At 40.2% G+C, this 20,003-nt stretch overlaps 3 non-coding genes across 3 annotated transcripts; 1 reads left to right on the top strand and 2 right to left on the bottom strand.

Annotated features, from left to right (window-relative positions):
- The first annotated feature begins 274 nt into the window (after positions 1-274).
- LOC147942344 (small nucleolar RNA R71) lies at positions 275-381 on the top strand. Its single transcript, XR_015560516.1, has one exon. It is a non-coding gene; the product is annotated as a small nucleolar RNA R71 (small nucleolar RNA).
- Positions 382-4,584: 4,203 nt separating this feature from the next.
- Positions 4,585-4,691, bottom strand: LOC147942343 (small nucleolar RNA R71). Its single transcript, XR_015560505.1, has one exon. It is a non-coding gene; the product is annotated as a small nucleolar RNA R71 (small nucleolar RNA).
- Positions 4,692-18,362: 13,671 nt separating this feature from the next.
- LOC147942342 (small nucleolar RNA R71) lies at positions 18,363-18,469 on the bottom strand. Its single transcript, XR_015560655.1, has one exon. It is a non-coding gene; the product is annotated as a small nucleolar RNA R71 (small nucleolar RNA).
- Positions 18,470-20,003: the final 1,534 nt, after the last annotated feature.

Below are 20,003 nucleotides of genomic sequence, written 5' to 3'. Positions count from 1 at the left end.
GGACTTGGATTGGCTGAGGAGGATCTTGTCAAGCTTCTCATTGACCATCTTCAAATCCTTCTTATACTTGTCCTCTTGATCAGTTGAGGAGCTCCTTATGGTCCTATCATTGTCCTCATTATAATTGCCATCAGATTGAGCAAGATTCTCAACCAATTCCCATCCTTCTTCCACATTCTTGTTGAGGAAGTTGCCATTAGAGGTTGTGTCAAGAAGCATTCTTATCTTGGGAAGCACTCCTCTATACAAGGTGCTTAGAAGTGACTCATTGCTGAAGTCATGGTGAGGACATTGGGTTTGAAATCCTTTAAACCTCTCCCAAGCTTCACAAAATCTCTCATTATTCCTTTGAGCAAACCCAGAAATCTCATTCCTCAACCTAGCAGTCCTTGCATTGGAGAAGAACTTGGCCAGAAAAGCTTTCTTGCATGCATCCCATGTGGTGATAGCTCCAGTAGGTAGAGTCTTCTCCCAAAGGTGAGCTTTGTCTCCAAGAGAAAATGGGAAGAGCCTTAATTTGAATCCATCTTCACTCACTCCATTGATCTTAGTGAGTCCACATATTCTGTCAAACTCATCAAGGTGATCTAGTGGATCCTCCATTGGCAACCCATGAAACTTGTTTGCTTGTATCATTGAGATCAATCCACTCTTGATCTCAAAGTTATTGTTTGCTACTGAAGGTGGCACAATTCCAGCCCTTTGGTTGTGAGTATTGGGTGCATCTCCTGCACCAATGTGCCTTGGTCTTTGCTCATGGATAGCTTGTTGCTCCATGATGTCTTGACCTTGTTGTTGTTGAACTACTCTTCCTTGCTTATGTCTCAAACCCTTCTGTAGCTTGTGGATGTTGTCAATAGGCTGTTGAAGACTATCTTTGCCTTTTGACCTTGTGTGCATCAACAAACTCTACTACGGACTCGAACAGGTACACGGTCGAGCGCAGGCTCGAGTGGGTGGTCGAGTCGACTGGGAAGTAATGGCTAATTTGATCCGGATTCTGGCTCGATCAAGTGCTCGATCATAGCTCGGTCGAGTGGTGGTCGAGTAGGTGGTCGAGTGGGTACCTGAAACACAAAACAGCCAAGCAAAGGAAGATTCCAGTTCAGTAACTTCACAAGTGTTGAAAACGAACTTAATCTTAGACTAATAATGATCCTAAATGTCACAAAACACACTCAAATGGGCAACGACGCCAAATTGAAACTGACTTTCTTTGTGTATGAATGAATGATGTATGGAATGATGATGTATGGAATGAATAGAAGTCAGGGTGTTTCAATTCCCCTTATGCAGTTGCAGTATAAGAGGTGTCAATCCTATCTGAGTGATTGTGAACAATTAAGATGTGCATATGAGTCTAAGTCAAGCCAATTGTAAGATTGTTTGTCACTAACAATCCTAAAATGAGATATGAAATGGAGAAAGTAAAAACAACTAGAACAAGATACTAAATGCAAACAGAACAGACAAATTAAAGCTATAAAGAAACTAGAACAGAGATAGACACTATGCTAATGAACTAATGCAAGACAAGTAATGAAGAGGAAACTATGTGAATGCAATGGAAATGAAACAGGAATGAAACAAGACAATCACAAATCAAAAACACAAGTTCTGGGGATGAACTCGAGCAGCACTCGACCGAGTGTAGGTCGAGTACGTGGTCGAGCTAGACTTAAACGTGAAAACAGAGCAACACAAGAAAAACAGAGCAATGCTAAAACTAATCAAACAACAAGCAAGCAATGATATTTAGACTAGGATTTCAATAAACAAAGAAGGCCTTGAGGAGGGATTCATGGGCTGAGCTAATCATTGTGGTTATCTAACTTGGTCAACAAATCTCAAGCAAACATTGAGCTGATCTCTAGACATACTATTCTAATACATGTTTAATCCACTCTCATGGCAAGAAACAATCAAACCTATGCAATTCTAGACTTGTTCTCACAAAGAAAAGAATCTACACAAGCAGGCATTAAGCAATACATCTCAAACCAAACAAGACTTCTAATCTCTTAGCAAGCCTAATGGTAAGCTCTAGATCTAGCCTTATCTATGCTCCTTAGACATTGGTGTGATGCTAAGATGCTTGAAATCAAACCCTACCTTCTCAGATATAGGATCAGCATTAAGATCATCTAGCCTAGAAGAGATCTACAACAATCAAGCTTGACCAAATCAAACAAACCACAAGATCAACCCAGCCTAACCCATCCTCAAGGTCCTAAACAAACTACTCACAAGAACACATGGTGAAATATGTCAAAAACCCAGAAAATAATGAAACTTGCATCATTAGAAAGATGAAACAGAGATCTACAATATTGATGAAGGAATAAAACTCGAAATCTTAATACTTTGAAAGTTATGAAACAAACAAAATATAAGAATCTAGTCTTTCTCTCTCAAACAAGTACAAGATCTAAAAAAAATAAAATAAAAGTGCAAAAGGAATAATATCTAAAAAAGGTAAAAACTAGGTTTTAGACTCTCTAAAAAGCTGGACCCTTTGGTGGCTGCAAGTACAAGGGCCTTATATAGGAGGTGAGGTGGAAGCCCTAAAAATACAAAAAGTCAAAGTGGTCAACGGCTCGGTCAACTCGACCAGTGCTCGGTCGAGTGGCTGGTCGAGCTGGCTTCTCTCGTGCATTCTCCACTCGGTCGAGTCCTCCTCAGCACACGGTCGAGTGGTGGTCGAGTGGTGCGGTCGAGTTGGACTCCGGACCTTGATTCTACAGCCTTAACTCTCTTGTTTTCTCCTCAGGACAGCTTCACTTCTCCTCAGCATTGCTTCCATGCTCCTTAAGCTCCAAAATCACCTGTTTATGCATGAAAAGATGCAAATGCAATGCAACTATACTCTAATGCATGATTAGTCCTAAAGCTACACAATAATGGCCTAAATGGATAGCAAAAGATGCAAAAGTTGTGAATAAACTAAGGGAAAACAAGGTAAAATATATGAACATCAACACCCCCAAACTTAGTCTTTGCTTGCCCTCAAGCAAATAATCAAAGACAAAAGAAGGTAGGTGAGGTTTGAAAGTGGGATCTCAGCTTCTAAAGCTTGCAAATAGACTATCTAGAATCAATGTCCAAGTTACTAGTACTATGATGCAAGTTGAATGAGCTATACTTAAAGACTTTAGACAAGCATATCACAACCTTCACTGATTTGAGCCTTAGACATCCACATGCATTCAAATCAACCATTTCCTTTAACATTCATTAATCAAGAACATGAATCAATTCTATGCAATGCTTAAACTCATTTGGTTTGGCGGTAAAAGGTTTAGAGACAATGATGGTCTCTTTTTAGAGTAGGGCTTATCAATATCAATGTTTAAACTCATTTGATTGTTTCTATCACGAGAGTGTTTTAACAAGATTTTGGAGATTCATTGTCTAGGAAATATTTGCTTGAGCCATGTAAGACATTTGTACTGGTCAAGAATACTTAGGATTCAATTACCCCATCCTTAGAAGTTTTCGTATTTTAATTGCTTACATTTTCATTAATCACTCGATAACTTACCCGAACAGGTACACGATCACCTGCTTCGAGTAACCCCTCGAGTTGTTCATACCACATTTGCTTACTCGATCACCCCACCTGATCCTGTACTCGAATGCTTGCATCGAGTGCTTAGGTCGTGTGGTTCTTTATTTTTATTCTTCTCTTTTATTATTTTAGGATTGTTAGTTTAAAACCCTATTTGCTTGGCTTGACTTGCACTGTTTAGATCACATCATTCCTGCTAGCATAAACAACCATTTGGATTGATAACCCTTTGTACTACAACTACATACAGAATTGATATCCTTGGTGAAAACCTGTTTATCAATTTGGCGTCGTTGCCATTTGGTTGATTCTATTTTGCTGCGCTTAGGATTTCAACACTTGCTAGATCAAGTTCTTTTGTTTATATTGGTTCAGAATTTGACTTGTTTGCTTTCGCTTTTGCTTGTTTTGAATCTCAGGTACAACCCGAGCACCCACCCGACCCGTCACTCGATCATCTGGATCGGGTTGACCCTCGTGTACACACTCGGTCACCTACCTGTGCATGCAAACATGATCCAGAGGTAGCCAAAACTTGATTCCTTTCATCGACAACATCGACAGACCAAGGCTACTCAGACAACAACAAGTTCAACCGCAACCAGCAATAATTGAGGAGACAATGGACAATCAAAACGGTCCACCAGCTCCTCAAGCAAGGACCAACATAGAAGCAGGAGATGCTCCATCTACTCACACTCAGCATTGTGCCACCTGCTGTCCAGAACAACAATTTTGAGATCAAGAGTAGTCTCATCCAGATGATACAGAGCAACAAGTTTCATGGATTGCCAATGGAGGACCCATTGGATCATCTGGATGAATTTGATAGGCTCTGTAGCCTCACCAAGATAAATGGAGTTAGTGAGGATGGATTCAAACTTAGGCTTTTCCCATTCTCTTTGGGAGACAAAGCAAACATTTGGGAGAAATAACTCCCCAAGGAGTCCATCACCACTTGGGAAGCGTGCAAGAAGGCATTCCTGGCCAAATTCTTCTCCAACTCCAAATCCGCAAGGCTACAAAATGACATTTCCAGCTTTGTTCACAAGAACAATGAAACTTTCAGTGAAGCTTGGGAACGTTTCAAGGGATACACTACCCGATGTCCTCATCATGGCTTCAGCAATGCTTCATTGCTGAGTACCCTTTACAGAGGAGTGGTCCCCGACATACGGATGTTGCTGAACACCGCAAGTAATGGTAACTGTTAGAATAAGCGGAAGACTTATGAGTTTGATAGAGTTTGGTAGAATAAAGTGAGAGAGAAATCGTGTAACAAAGAGAATGAGAAGTAGAATTGAGTCAACTAGAATAGAATACAGCTAATGTGGTCTTACAACCCATAAATAGGCTATAGAGGTAGGGCAACCTCACTAAGACTAAATTAGAAACAACCGATAGTGACATTAAGAGAGAGGTGTATGCGACCGAGGTGATAGAGACATATCCGATTGCTTCAAGAGACATGTGACTTCTTCCTCTTCTCATACTAATGGCTAGAATAGATCATTCTAGAACTCTTGGATGGGCCGAGCACACACACACACACTCCTCTTGTCCCAACATTCGGCCCGTGTGATGTTGAGTTTGGTCTGATGTCCGTACGGTACGGATGGTACGGTCACCTCGGACACAACCTTGATCAATACTCCCCCTCAAGCTTAGCCGAATGCAATAGCTAAGCTTGGAACCCGTGAAGCAGCACCTCGTTAAAAACCTTGACTTAGAAAACCACATGGGACAAAACTAAGCCAAGGGAAAAAGAGTGTGCTGTCCACGGATTAGAGATGTCGATCAAGGTCTTGTGATGTCTACAAGCCCAAGTTTGTTATGAATATATTCACAAACCTTAGGACTTGCAGACTTGGTGAATATGTCAGCCAACTGATCTTGACTCCGAGTATGACACGGCAATACCACTCCTTCTTCGATCTTCTCCCGAACCTTGTGGCAGTCACTTTCAATGTGTTTGGTTCTTTCATGGAAAACAGAGTTGGTGGCTATGTGAATTGCAGCCTCATTGTCGCAATGCATATTAATCGGCTGTTTTGATTCAATACCAAGATCCTTGAGCAGCCCCTTTAACCAAGTCAATTCGTTGGTTAGCTTCCTCATCGCTCGATACTCGGCTTCGGCGCTTGAACAAGATACCACCTTTTGCTTCTTTGACTTCCATGTGACTAGGTTTCCACCAATTAAAGTACAATATCCAGTGGTTGGCCTTCTATCCAAGGTATCTCCATTGTAGTCCGCATCACAATAGCCTACTATCTCACTATTATCGTTCTTGCCCATCCAAATGCCTTGACCTGGACTGCCCTTGAGATAGCTGAGAATCCTCTCGACCATGCTCCATTGATACTTGCTTGGAGCCTTCAAGTGTTGACTAACCTGGTTCACAGCATAACATATGTCAGGTCGCGTGATGGTAAGATATATTAACTTACCTACATGCCGGCGATAACGCGTGACATCCGGGAACGGCTCGTCCATGGGTTCTCGCGGCTTGCCTTCTGTTGCCCGAATGCTCTCCCCCTTTCGCTTGAGCTGGTAGTCTTCATCAAGTGGTGTAGAAGCTGGAGACACGCCAAGCTTTCCCGTTTCAGCCAACAAGTCAAGAGTATACTTTCATTGGGAAAGGAAGAGCCCCTCCGAAGAGCGACATATTTCAATCCCGAGAAAGTATTTGAGCTCCCCTAAGTCCTTGATATCAAAGGCAGATTTGAGAGACTGTTTGGTGTCTTCAATACCAGCCTTATCATCTCCAGTGACGATAATGTCATCGACATAGATAAGCACCACCACACGGACAAGGGAGGTTTTAAGCGTGAAAAGGCTGTGATCAGCCTCCGATCGTCGAAAACCTTGAGTCTTGAGGGTGGAGCTCAGCTTGTGATACCAGGCTCGTGGAGACTGTTTGAGGCCATAGATGGCCTTACGAAGCTGCAAGACCTTCCCGGGAGCGACCAAGTCTTCAAGGCCCGGAGGGGGCGTCATATAAACCTTCTCGTCCAATTCGCCTTGAAGAAAAGCATTTTTGACATCCATTTGCCATAAGTCCCGCACCATATGGAGTTTGGCCACCAGGGCGAAGGTCTCCGTTTAGTCGTCGCCATACGTTTGGGTGAAACCACGGGCGACCAGTCGATCTTTATGTCTTTCAATGGCGCATGTGCTTAAGAACTTGATGGTGAACACCCATTTAGAGCTCACAGCCTTTTTGCCCATTTGGAAGGTCAGCTTCGTCCCACATGTGGTTCCGGATCATAGCACCAGATTCTTCTACGACAGCATCTAACCACTCCTTGTGCTCCTTAGCCTCATCATAAGTTTGAGGAACCCAATGAGCATCAACTTGGCCAAAGAAAGCTTGCTGCTCAACCGGAAGCAGCTCAAGTGAACAAACGGTCTGGATAGGATGCGCGATGGCTTGACTGTTGTAATATACTCGTTTATCCTTCCATGTGGACGGGTGAGACCTAACACGTTCACTTATGCGTAAAACAGGTTGAGTAGGCGGCTCTCCTTGATGTGAGTCAACAGCGTCGCTGGCCGTGGAGGCTTCTTCCAAGTGTTCCTCTGTCGGTGTTATGGGAACACCATGGGCTCCGGTCGTCATCGAGTTTGGCTCATGCAGAACATGATCTGGAGGCAAGACATCCTCAGGGACATCAACAGGCTCTGGCTCACCCTCGGTATGAGCCGGGCGTGACTCGGGCCGTGTAGAGGCTATCGGCGGAGGCAGTTACCAAGATGATCAAGAAGGAATTTTAGGCTGGAGGCCCGGTCATTTGGTGAAGAGGAGAGGTCCTTGAGACTGTTCCAGTCCTTGTTATCAAGGTAGACAACATTTTCCATGAACCGAACATCTCGAGAGACATATAAACGACTTGTTGTTGGATCATAGCACTTGTATCCCTTTTGATTCATGGAATAGCCAATGAACATACACTTTGTGCTTTAAGGATCGAGCTTACTCCACTGCTCTCCGGGCACTAATACAAAACAGACACAACCAAAGACACGTAAGTGATCGAGAGATGGTTTAAATTTATTCAATACCTCGAACGGTGATAAGTCGTTAAGGACTTTGGTCGGTGTCCGGTTAATCAAGTAGCACGCCGTCATCACGGCATCACCCCAATATCGCCTTGTAACGTGTGAGTGGAACATCATTGATCGTGCAACCTCCATGAGGTGTCGATTCTTCCTCTCGGCCACACCGTTTTGTTGGAGCGTATATGGACAGCTTGTTTGTTGTAGGATGCCGTGCTTAGCCAAATGTTCTTTGAACTTGTGACTTGTATATTCCCCACCATTGTCTGATCTAAGGACCTTAATTTTAGCATTGAAATGGTTAGTGACATAATTTTGAAAATTAATGAAGGCATCAAACACTCTATCCTTTGATGGTAACAAAGTAATCCATATGTACTTAGATTTTTCATCAATAAAAGTCACAAAGTATTTGATATTATCTCTAGAAAGACAGGGTGAAGTCCACACATCAGAATGCACTAGATCAAAACAATGCTCATAAATAGTAGTAGACTTAGGGAAAATAGACTTGCAATGTTTACCAAGAATACAAGACTCACAACTTGAGTTATCAAAAGAAACATTTGGTAACATTAAAGCAAGAGCACGAGAATGAGGGTGGCCTAGTCTAGCATGCCACATACTATCCGAATTAACAACAAAACAAGACTTAATAGAGGTAGATAAGATCGGTGAGGTTTTCTCTAGGACATAGAGATCTCCACTCCCTTGTCCTTCTCCAAGAACTTTCCCAGTCTCAATATCCTGAAAATGAACACTATTAGGACCAAAGATTGCATAACAATTTAAATCATTAGTGGCCCTTTTAATCGATAGAAGATTAGAGGTGAAGGTAGGCATAAAGAAATCTTTTGAGGTCTTATCAAATAGTTTCAAGTCCCCTATCCCTTTCACAGGTATTTGTTCTCCATTGGCAATAATAACATTCCCTAAAGCCGGTGTTATATTGTTAATTAGACTAGGGTTACTAATCATGTGGTGAGAAGCACCCGAGTCAATGACAAGTGATTTACTAGGCTTAGAGGTAAAGAAAGAGATACCAGACTCCTTGAGTGAGGCAATGGAGCGAATGAGCGCTTCAAGGTCTGATTTCCTCACCACCTCTCCATAGGCTGTGGTCATGGCCGCCTCATCTCCTTGCTTCGATGAACCGGCTCCCTTGTCACTAGTCGCTTCCTTCGAGAGGTTAGCCTTGAACTTGGCCGGTTTGAGATGGGGATGGAGTATCCAGCACTTGTCTTTCATATGACCTCGCTTCTTGCAATGGTCACATATCCACACCTTCCTATACTCTTGCTTGTACACTCCTTTGTTAGCCGTAACAAGCTCCCCCTTACCGCTAAACAAGTCGAGTGATCCTTGTTCCTTTTGGATTTGAGAGCAAATGTCTTCAAAGGAGGGTAGTTTTTCAGCCCTAAGGATGTGCTTCAAGAGGTCATTGAAGGATGGGTTCAAGGTGAGAAGAAGGCCAAAAACCTTGTCTTGCTCCTTCCTTTCACTCAGCACCGCCGGATCGAGTGTACTTGGCCGCAACATGTCGAGTTCGGACCATAGTGCTCGAAACTTACCAAATCATCTTGATTGAGCTCATTAATAGCCTTCTTGACTTCAAAAACTCGAGTCAAGTTAGAGACATTACCATAAACGTTTTTAAGCGTTTCCCAAAGTTCCTTGGCCGTCTCACAATAGGAGTAGGCTTCAAGGATTGGTGTGTCGAGAGAGTTTTGGTGAACAGACAGGACAACTTGGTCTTCTTGAAACCACTTGGCCTTCCTCTCGCTCTCTTCCTCTACTTCCACCTCGGAAGCGCACTCATCTTCTCCTTTGAGGTTTTTCTTTGGAACATAGTCCGTTTCAACATGACTCCAAAGGCCACGACCTCCAAGGGCGGTTCTTGTGGTTCTTGTCCACAGCAAGTAGTTTGTTCCCTTAAGAACAATCGATGTAACGATGGGCTTGGCATTTTCCATGGTTTGAATGCTATGGACCGTTGGATAAAACGTTTACCCGGAGAATAAAAGAAACAAGAATGAGAAATCGAGTGGGAAGGGTTGAAGAATAAGAGAATCGAAGAGTTAGATTGTCAAGAACAACAACCTAGCTCTGATACCATGTTAGAATAAGCGGAAGACTTATGAGTTTGATAGAGTTTGGTAGAATAAAGAGAGAGAGAAATCGTGTAACAAAGAGAAGGAGAAGTAGAATTGAGTCAACTAGAACAGAATACAGCTAATGTGGTCTTACAACCCTTAAATAGGCTATAGAGGTAGGGCAACCTCACTAAGACTAAATTAGAAACAACCGATAGTGACATTAAGAGAGAGGTGTATGCGACCGAGGTGATAGCGACATATCCGATTGCTTCAAGAGACATGTGACTTCTTCCTCTTCTCAGACCAACGGCTAGAATAGATCATTCTAGAACTCTTGGATGGGCCGAGCACACACACACACTCCTCTTGTCCCAACATTTGGTCCGTGTGATGTTGAGTTTGGTCCGATGTTCGTACGGTATGGATGGTACGGTCACCTCGGACACAACCTTGATCAATAGTAACTTCCTCAACAAGGATGTTGATGAAGTATGGGACCTAGTGGAGAACTTGGCTCAATCTGATGGCAATTACAATGAAGAATACGATCGCACAGTGCGATCTACAAGAGAGGAAGATGCCAAGTACAAGAGGGACATGAAAGCCCTCAATGACAAGCTCGATAAGCTCCTTAACCAGCAGCAGCATGTTCATGCAATATCAGAGGAAGAGCAGTTCTTACAACAAGATGGGGAGACTATACAGATAGAGGATGTCAACTACATCAACAACCAAGGAGGTTACAACAAAGGGTACAACAATTACAAGCCAAATCCGAATCTATCATACCGAAACCCGAATGTTGCCAATCCTCAGGACAAAACTTACCCATATGCAGTTCAAGGGAACCAGGTCCAACAGAAGCCTTTTGTCCAGTACAATCAAGGCTATGCACCTAAGCAGCAGTATTCTGGAAACTACCACCAACCCATTACACCACCTGGATTTCAACAAAACCAAGGCCCACAGAACAATTCACAAGAAGCTGACCTACGTGGCCTAATTCACAAAATGATTCAGAATCAGGCATCAGCTGCTATAGACACCGCAAAACGTTTTGCGGAGATGAGCAACAAGATCGATTCAGGATACAATGATTTGAACGCCAAGTACAATTCGCTCAACACTAAGCTGATGTACCTAGAAGCCCACCACAACAACCAACCAGCTCCAAAGATCAACCAGCTACCAGGTAAAGCTGTTCAGAACCCTAAGGACTATGCCTCTGCCCAAGCCATTTTCCTTGATGATGACTATGAGGATTACCTCACTGGGGACAATGATGATCAAGATGGGGAGGATATGGATCACTATGGGATAAATGAGGCCAAGTACTACATATCCGAGTATGAACCAGCTGGTGTCGACCAACAACGATGCCGAGCATTGATTTCTTTCGATCAGAAACTCTGAATCTCACCTCAAACCTTCTCCCATCTGATACATGCATCCTCAAAATCAAAACGCAACCATAGGAACCACGAAAACCCATAGAGAACTCAAAGGAAACAATCAAACAAGCACAAAATCACATAAAATAGAGATCTTAGCTTAGACAAAGCATGATCAAGCACTCACCTTAGCCAATCAACGAGATCTAAGCCCCAACAACAAAAACTAGCTCCACATCAACCTCCCTACACGTACCTAGCCTTGAAAGCTTACTCTCTAGGAAGAAAACCACACTAACAGTGACAAGAATCTCCAAAAACTCAAGAACGCTAAAACTCTCCCTTTTCCCTTTTCTCTCTAGAAGTGTTAAAAAGCAGCTAAAGAGGTGAAAGAAGTCGACTTTTCCCTTCTAAGCTCGGCACTAGGGCTCTCCTAAACCGAACACACGAACCAGAGAAATAAAATCGAACCAGCTAACCCGTCCACATAAGGTGTCAATCGACACCACCACTAGTGTCGCTCGACACCCTCACCGAATTCTTACAATTTTGTTATCTTTACTTTTCGCCATGATTTTTTTACCATATATACATATATATATTTAGATGATAAAAATTTAATTTTAAAATTTAAAATATGAAATGTAGAGATATTGTCACGTACATTATATCTTCTTTCATATTAATTCGCATATACTAATATAGAATTTTAGCGAAAACATATTCTAGTAGAAATCAAAATTGACTTACATTGTATGTTTTGCTTTCATGTTTGTTATCTTTGAATTAGTTTTGTTGACTAGAAAAATATAATTAGAAAGAATCCACACATTCATTGCACAATATAACACTTTTTTAGTTACAATTTCAGATCCTAGGCTATATATAATAAATTTATAATCACTAAACTCTTAAATAAAATTTTTAATACAAAAAAAACATTGGAATCAAAAAGAAAGTCAAAACATGAAGTTTACAACATTAGTTTGCATCACATTTGTTGTAATCTTCCTGTCATTTATGGTGCCGATCAAATCACAAAGGTTCGAAAACTCGGTGAAACCACCTTGCAACCAAATTGAGATCACAAAATGTGTACCATCGATACTTTTTGGAGATAAACCAACAGTAAAGTGCTGTGGAGAAATGAAAGCACAACAACCATGTTTTTGTGATTTCATTAAGAACCCGGTTTTTAATAAATACGTCACTTCACCAAAAGCTCGCCAAATTCTAAAATTTTGTGGTATTCCTTATCCTGTTTGTTAATGTATAAAATATTATTAAAGCAACTGTTGATGTTAAATAATGTTTTGTAACTCATTGTTATGTCATGAATATCTTAATTTCATTAAGTATTTTTAAAAATCATATTTAACTTATGATATACAAAGTAGTTGTGTTCTTGAAAAAAAATTGAATAATTCCTTGCATTTTAAAATCGGTAATTAACGTTGATTTTACTACTATTAGAGTAAAATCGATTATAAAACCTTGAAGCGGTTAAGATAAATATTATAAAGAGTAATCACAAATCTAAGAGTTTTTGCGTATGCCGTGAGAGAAAGTCTTTCAAACCCTAGTTTTCCGGTATTATGAGAAATCAACAGATCTCTAGTTTAATTCCTTATTAGATTATGCTCGACTATTGTTCCATATTATTCTTCCCATATATATCGGTCAAGAAAAATCTGGATAGATAGTCCTTGGCATTGAAACCAACTTCTATCATCGCAACATAAGTATGCTCAGAAATCCCAGTTATCACTTTGGCATATCAACATCTAGATATACCTCAAATATGTCATGTGTGCAACGTTATACTGTACATATATCCACATATTTATTCTCCAATGCAAGTATATTCAAAGCATATCTTGAAAATCTCCCTTGTGTTTAAATGATTTCTTATTACTCTTAAAAATATGTGTTATTATTCCTTGTCTCCTTATTGTTTTCAGCAATAGAACTATTGTTTGGATGGTGGTTGAGTTGACTGACTCAGTAGCTTTAATAAAATTGATATGATATAATTGCTATCAAAACTTCTTTGATATATTGCTATGATTAGTGTGTGACTCTATAATGTCTGTTTCCCGAAGCAAAGTGGAAGAACCGATCAATTTATGTGAAATCATGAAATTTACCGGTTTGGTTTTAAGTTTACCCGGTTTAGGGCCAGTTTTGGAAAGTCCTAGATTGACCTCTTCTATCTTGTTTTGTGGCTATTCTTCATTCCTGGTGTTAAGAGAAAGAAGGATAGAGAGAGAAGGAGAGAAACCTGTTGTGGTGTGAAGGAGATTTAAGTAGGAAGCATAATCGTTAGGGCTTAGGAGAAAAGAGATTTGACATAGAAAATAGTATGAAAATGTAATGAAATTTTGTGGAGTTATACATAAACCTTTCATATATATGCTTATTTTTACGGATTTGTATTTGAATTAATAATCGAGGAATTATTTGCAGTTTTGTTAGGTGCTTCGTCTCAGACATGAACTGAAACCAACGGAGACTGTAAATGAGATCGTGATCTCATATATTACCTAATCGGTACAAGATTTTGTGGGAAGCTTTGTGACGTCTAGGGTAAGATTTTCACTGGAGGGATTTGATAGTTAACTGTTGGTTTTAGTTTTAGGGTTTCGTCTTTGAGACTGTAATTTTTTGTTATTTCAGTGAGTTTTGCTTTAAAGTCATTTTGGTTGTGTGGCCTGTTGTAAGGCGTACCTGGGCTGTTGCAGATGCATTGAGAGTCTCTCATGATTGTAATTGTTTTTTGAAAACATCTTGATTAGGTGAGTGCGTGACCATGAGCTTATCTGAGCTATTGGGTTGTATGACTTGTTTGATGTGTTGATGTTTAGGTGTAGTGAATGTGTTATTGGGTGTTATTTTCAATAGCTGGTTTTTTATGTTTTATTTGTGGATGTACTCTTAATTTGCTTGTGTATATAGCTCGTAGATGGGATGATCGCCTCACTTGGTATTTCTTGTAATACTCACATATCCACTGTGTTTGTGGTGCAGGTAATGTGTGACGTTGAATCACGGCGATGAAAAGGTGGATGATCTAGAGTCTCAGGTTGTTGTGTTTTGTTTATGTTATTTTGTTGTTAGAACCTTTTTAGAAGTATGCTTCATTGATGGTTTATAATGATTGTTATTGTATTTTAATATATTGGAGTTGGTTTGATATGCCTTTCGCTGTGTATATTGGGTTAGTGTTGGTTTATTGGTTGGATTGTAATTAAATATTATGGAGTATTTAACTATATTATTATTATTATTAAAAAAACTGGTCGGGTTGTTTCAGACTCATTTGTTTATGATTAGATTAAGAAAAAAAAGAACTTATTTGTAAAAAAGAAGAAACAAATGAGGAAATATTGAATAGACACTACAATATTTCATATATATGATTATGAACTTTGAGGAATATTGTAGTGTCTATTCAAATAAGGGAATATAGGAAAAAGATGCAAACAAAATATTTATTTATATAGTATAGAATATGTCTTAATTTGCAAAAATTATATAAACTATTTGCTATAGCAATTTATGTTTTTGGTTTTTAATAGTATACATAAAAAATTAGAATATTTTTTGGTCAATATTGGTCAACGCCAGTTAACTGGTGTACCAGAATTGTATGTTTATAGTGTTAACCACATGACGTCATATAGTTCATGCATGTGGTCATGCAATACATCTACTTCGTGTAGTTAAGAGTACAATATTATACTTAGCATGTGTGACCATGCGTTCTCGCATACTTCGTGTAGTTAACAATATTGAATAGACACTATGCTAATCACATCATTTGGGTACATAATATTTTACTATCTGTATTGATTTATTATTATTATGTTTTTAAAAATTTATGAATACTTTAATATTAGAAATCATAATTTCATAATTTCTTATTAGTTTACATAAATAATTTATAAAAAAATTAGTTAACTTTCTTAAAATAGGTTCGTTAATAAATTAATCAAGTTAATTTAAATGGTTATTTTTCAAAAAAGTTGTGACTAAAGAATACAATTTAACTGGTTATTTTCAAAAAAGGAAAAAAATAATATTTAATTGTAATAAGTCATATATCCACTAGTTTCCTAACCATAATTAAACCAAACAGCGAATATAATACCAATACCATTAACCAATAAATTATCCATTAATTAATAACCAATAATTAAAACGTAACAATTACAATAGCAACCATCAGGAAACATAGAACCAGCAACCTAACAATGTTCTAGTGACCCAACTCTATCAACCTAACAATTCCAGACAACAACCAATCGAGTCCCTAGAACATCCTCCTCTTCGTTGCCTTGATTTCACGATAACACTTTGCCTTTACCTGCACCACAAACACAAATTGAGATGCATGAGTATTTGATAAACACTCAGTGATGCAATCCTCCCATCTACTGGGCTATACATACAAGCAATAAGATCTCTACATGCCACAAACAACAATCAATAAACAAACCATGCATTATACAAAGCATTGCATCATCCGTAGCAACTGAGGAAGGGTGTCGACCGACACCAGATGGTGTCGATTGACATTGACAATCTGGTGTCGACCGACACCATGCTCGACACATTCCCGAAACCCTAGTTTGTGTCGACCGACACCTCCTGATGTTCATATATTTTACCATGTTTTCCCTTAGTTTATTCACATCTTTTGCATCTTTTGCTAGCCATTTTCATCATTATTGTGTAGCTTTAGGACTAATCATGCATTAGAGTTTAGTTGCATTGCATTTGCATCTTTTCATGCATAAACAGGTGATTTTGGAGCTTAAGGAGCATGGAAACAATCCTGAGGAGAAGTGAAGCAATCTTGAAGGGAAAGCAAGAGAGTTAAGGCTGAAGAACCAAGGTCCAGAGTCCAACTCGACCAAGCACTCGACCGAGTGGGTAGATGGACTCGACCGAGTGGGTAGATGGACTCGACCGAGTGGAGTGTGCACGAGAGAAGCCAGCTCGACCATGGACTCGACCGAGCACTGGTCGAGTTGACCGAGCCGTTGACTACTTTGACTTTTTCTATTTTTAGGGCTTCCACCTCCTCACCTATATAAGGCCTTGTACCTGCAGCCACCAAAGTGTGCAACTTTTTAGATATTCCCTAAACCTAGTGTTTACCTTTTTTAGTTTTATTCCTTTTGCATATTTATTTTTAAGATCTTGTACTTCCTTATAAAAGAAGACTAGATTCTTATATTTTGTTGGTTCTATAACTTTCAAGATATTGAGAATTTGAGTTTCATCCTTTCATCAATATTGAAGATCTTTGTTTAATCTTTCTAATAATGCAAGTTTCAATATTTTCTGGGTTTTTGACTTTGATCACCATGTATTGTTGTGAGTAGTTTCCTTAGGATCTTGAGGATGGGTTAGGATGGATTGATCTTGTGGTTTGTGTGACTTGGTCAAGCTTGATTGTTGTAGATCTCTTCTAGGGTAGATGATCTTAATGCTGATTCTATATCTGAGAGGGTAGAGTCTGATTTCAAGCTTCTTAGCATCACACCAATGTTTAGGAAGCATAAATAAGGCTAGATCTAGAGCTTACCATTAGGCTTGCTAAGAGATTAGAGGTCTTATTTGGTTTGAGATGTATTGCTTAATGCATGCTTGTGTAGATTCTTTACTGTGTGAGAACAAGTCTAGAATTGCATAGGTTTGATTGTTTCTTGACCATGAGAGTGGGAGAAACTTGTCTTAGATTAATATGTCTAGAGGTTAGCTCAAAGTTTGCTTGAGATTTGTTGACCAAGTTAGATAACCACAATGATTAGTCCATCCCATGAATCCATCCTCAGGACCTTCTTTGTTTATTGAAATCTTAGTCTTAATCCTATTGCTTGCTTGTTGTTTGATTGGATTTAGCATTACTCTGTTTTTATTGCATTGCTCTGTTTCTGCGTCTAGTCTAGCTCGACCACCCACTCGACCTACACTCGGTCGAGTGCTGCTCGAGTTCATCCCCAGAACTCTGTGTCTATGATTTGTGTTTGTCTTGTTTCATTCCTGTTTCATTCCAGTTGCATTCATTTAGTTTTCAGTTCAATACTTATCTTGCATTAGTTCATTAGTAGTAGTCTCTGTTTCTGTTCTTGCTTTATCACTGTTTCAATCATTCAGTTTCATTTGCATCTAGTTGTTAGTTCTTGTAGTTTATTTTCTGCATTTTACATTTTCTTCCTAGGATTGTTAGTGACAAACAATCTTTACATTTGTCTTAACTTAGATTCATATGCATATCTTAATTGTTCACAAACACTCATTTAGGATTGATACCTCTTGTACTGCAATAGCATAAGGGGAATTGAAACACCCATCCATCATTCCATTCATATCTCACCATTGCATACATCATCATTCACACCACAACATAAATCTTGTTTCAATTTGGCGCCGTTGCCCATTTGAGTGTGTTTTTGTGACATTTAGGATCCATATTAGTCTAAGATTAAGTTCTTTTATACGCTTGTGAGGTTGATGTACTCGAATCTTCTGTTTCTGGGTTGAAGTTCCATTTCAGGTATCACTCGACCAGTCACTCGACCACCACTCGACCGAGTCGTGATCGAGCACCTGCTCGAGCCAGAAGCCGGATCTCTATAACCATCATTTTCCAGTCGACTTGACCTCCTACTTGAGCCTGTGCTCAGTCGCTTGCCTAGCAAAAATCGTTTGTGTCTGTTAATGCACACAAGGTCTAAAGCAAAGGAAAATCTTCTTAGGCCTATTGACAACATCAACAACAAGACCAAGAGTTTATGAGCTAAGCAAAGGAGAGTTGTTCAGCAACAACAAGAGGTTATAGTAGCTATGGATCACCAGGATCAGATTCAGAGACCAAGGAACATTGGTGCTGGAGATGCACCCAACACTCACAACCAAAGAGCTGGCATTGTGCCACCAACTGTTGCCAACAACAACTTTGAGATCAAGAGTGGATTGATCTCAATGATTCAGGCCAATAAATTCCATGGATTGCCTATGGAGGATCCACTAGATCATCTTGATGAGTTTGACAGAATCTGTGGTCTTACCAAGATCAATGGAGTAAGTGAAGATGGTTTCAAGCTGAGGTTGTTCCCTTTCTCACTTGGGGACAAGGCTCATTTATGGGAAAAGACTCTCCCTACTGGTGCAATCACTACTTGGGATGCATACAAGAAGGCTTTCTTGGCCAAGTTTTTCTCCAATGCTAGGACAGCAAGACTAAGGAATGAGATCTCTGGATTTGCTCAAAGGAGTAATGAAAGCTTTTGTGAAGCTTGGGAGAGATTCAAGGGATACCAAACTCAGTGTCCTCACCATGGTTTCAGTGTGGAGTCTTTGTTGAGCACATTGTATAGAGGAGTGCTTCCCAAGTTCAGAATGCTTCTTGACACAGCCTCCAATGGAAACTTCCTCAACAAGAATGTGGAAGAAGGCTGGGAGTTAGTAGAGAACCATGCACAGTCTAATGGGAACTACAATGAGGACTATGACAGAACCATAAGGTCATCATCAACTGATCAAGAAGACAAGTACAAGAAGGATCTGAAAATGGTGAATGAAAAGCTTGATAGGATCTTGCTAAGTCAGCAAAAGTCTATTCACTTTGTTAGTGAAGAGGAGCCTCCAGCTCAAGAGGGAGAGAATGAGTTTACTGAGTTATGCTATATGCAAAACCAAAGAGGTTTCAAGGGTTATAACCAAGGAGGGTTTAGGAACAATAATCTGTCCTATAGGAGCACAAATGTGGCCAACTCACAAGATCAAGTCTACCCTCCTCAACAGCCTCAACAGCACCAAAACTATGTCCCCAAACAACAGCAACAGGTGTTCCAGCCCCAGTTGTGTCCCCCACCAGGGTTTCAGACTAACCAAGGCCAGGAACAAGACCTTAGAGCCATGGTACAACAGCTGTTGATTGGTCAAACACAAGGGAAGATAGAGGAAGCCAAACAGTTTGTTGAGCTAAACCAAAGGCTCACATCTCAATACAATGATCTGAATATGAAGTTTGAGGGTCTGAATTCCAGAGTCAAGTACATGGAGAGTAACATAGCCTCTTCTTCAGCTCCAAAATCCAACCAACTCCCTGGAAAAGCTGTCCAAAATCCAAGGGAGTTCACAGCCAAAGCCATTCAGGTTCATGAGGAAGAAGCCACTGAGGACAGTGCAGTTCAAGTTTGGGGGAATTCATTAGTTACTGAAGCCCCAAGTGATGTTTGTAACAAGCAATTGGAGCTCGCACCTGAGCTCGACCATGGACTCGAGCAGCCACTCGACCGAGTAAGTGGTCGATCGAGCTGGACAGTCTGAGGCTGACAAACCTGCCAAGTACATTCCTCCTGCCTACAAGCCTCCACTACCTTTCCCAGGATGTTTCAAAGCACAAAAGATTAAGGAGCTTAGGGAAATCATTGAGAGAAAGGAGATGATGGCTAGGCAACAAGAAGAAGAGAGGGTTTTAAAGGAAGAAGCTGTGGTTGAGGAAGTGTTGGCCATACAAGAGATCACCATTGCTTACCAAGAAGAAGAGAGAGGACCTGCCTTGGAACAGTATGATCCATATCCTCTCTACAAAGACTTTTTGCTTGACTTGTCAAAGAAGAAGGCTGAAGCTCAAGATGAGAAGGATCTTGAGGACCTTGGAGGAGTTATCATTCCAATCAAGCTTAAGGATCCAGGTCCATTTTATCTGCCTTGCATACTTAGCTATCTTCACTACAACCAATGCCTTTGTGATTTGGGAGCTTCAACAAGTGTCATGCCATATTCCATAGCTCAAAAGCTTGGGAGAACTGACTTCAAATCTACTAGACTCCATGTGTGCCTAGCTGATGGGACAAATAGAGAGGTAGTTGG

The sequence above is a fragment of the Camelina sativa genome, chromosome 6 (genome assembly GCF_030686135.1).
Source record: "Camelina sativa cultivar CO46 ecotype springtype chromosome 6, ASM3068613v1".
NCBI lineage: Eukaryota > Viridiplantae > Streptophyta > Magnoliopsida > Brassicales > Brassicaceae > Camelina > Camelina sativa.
Note: the sequence above shows the minus strand (reverse complement) of the source record. Positions and strands in the feature narration are given on the sequence as shown.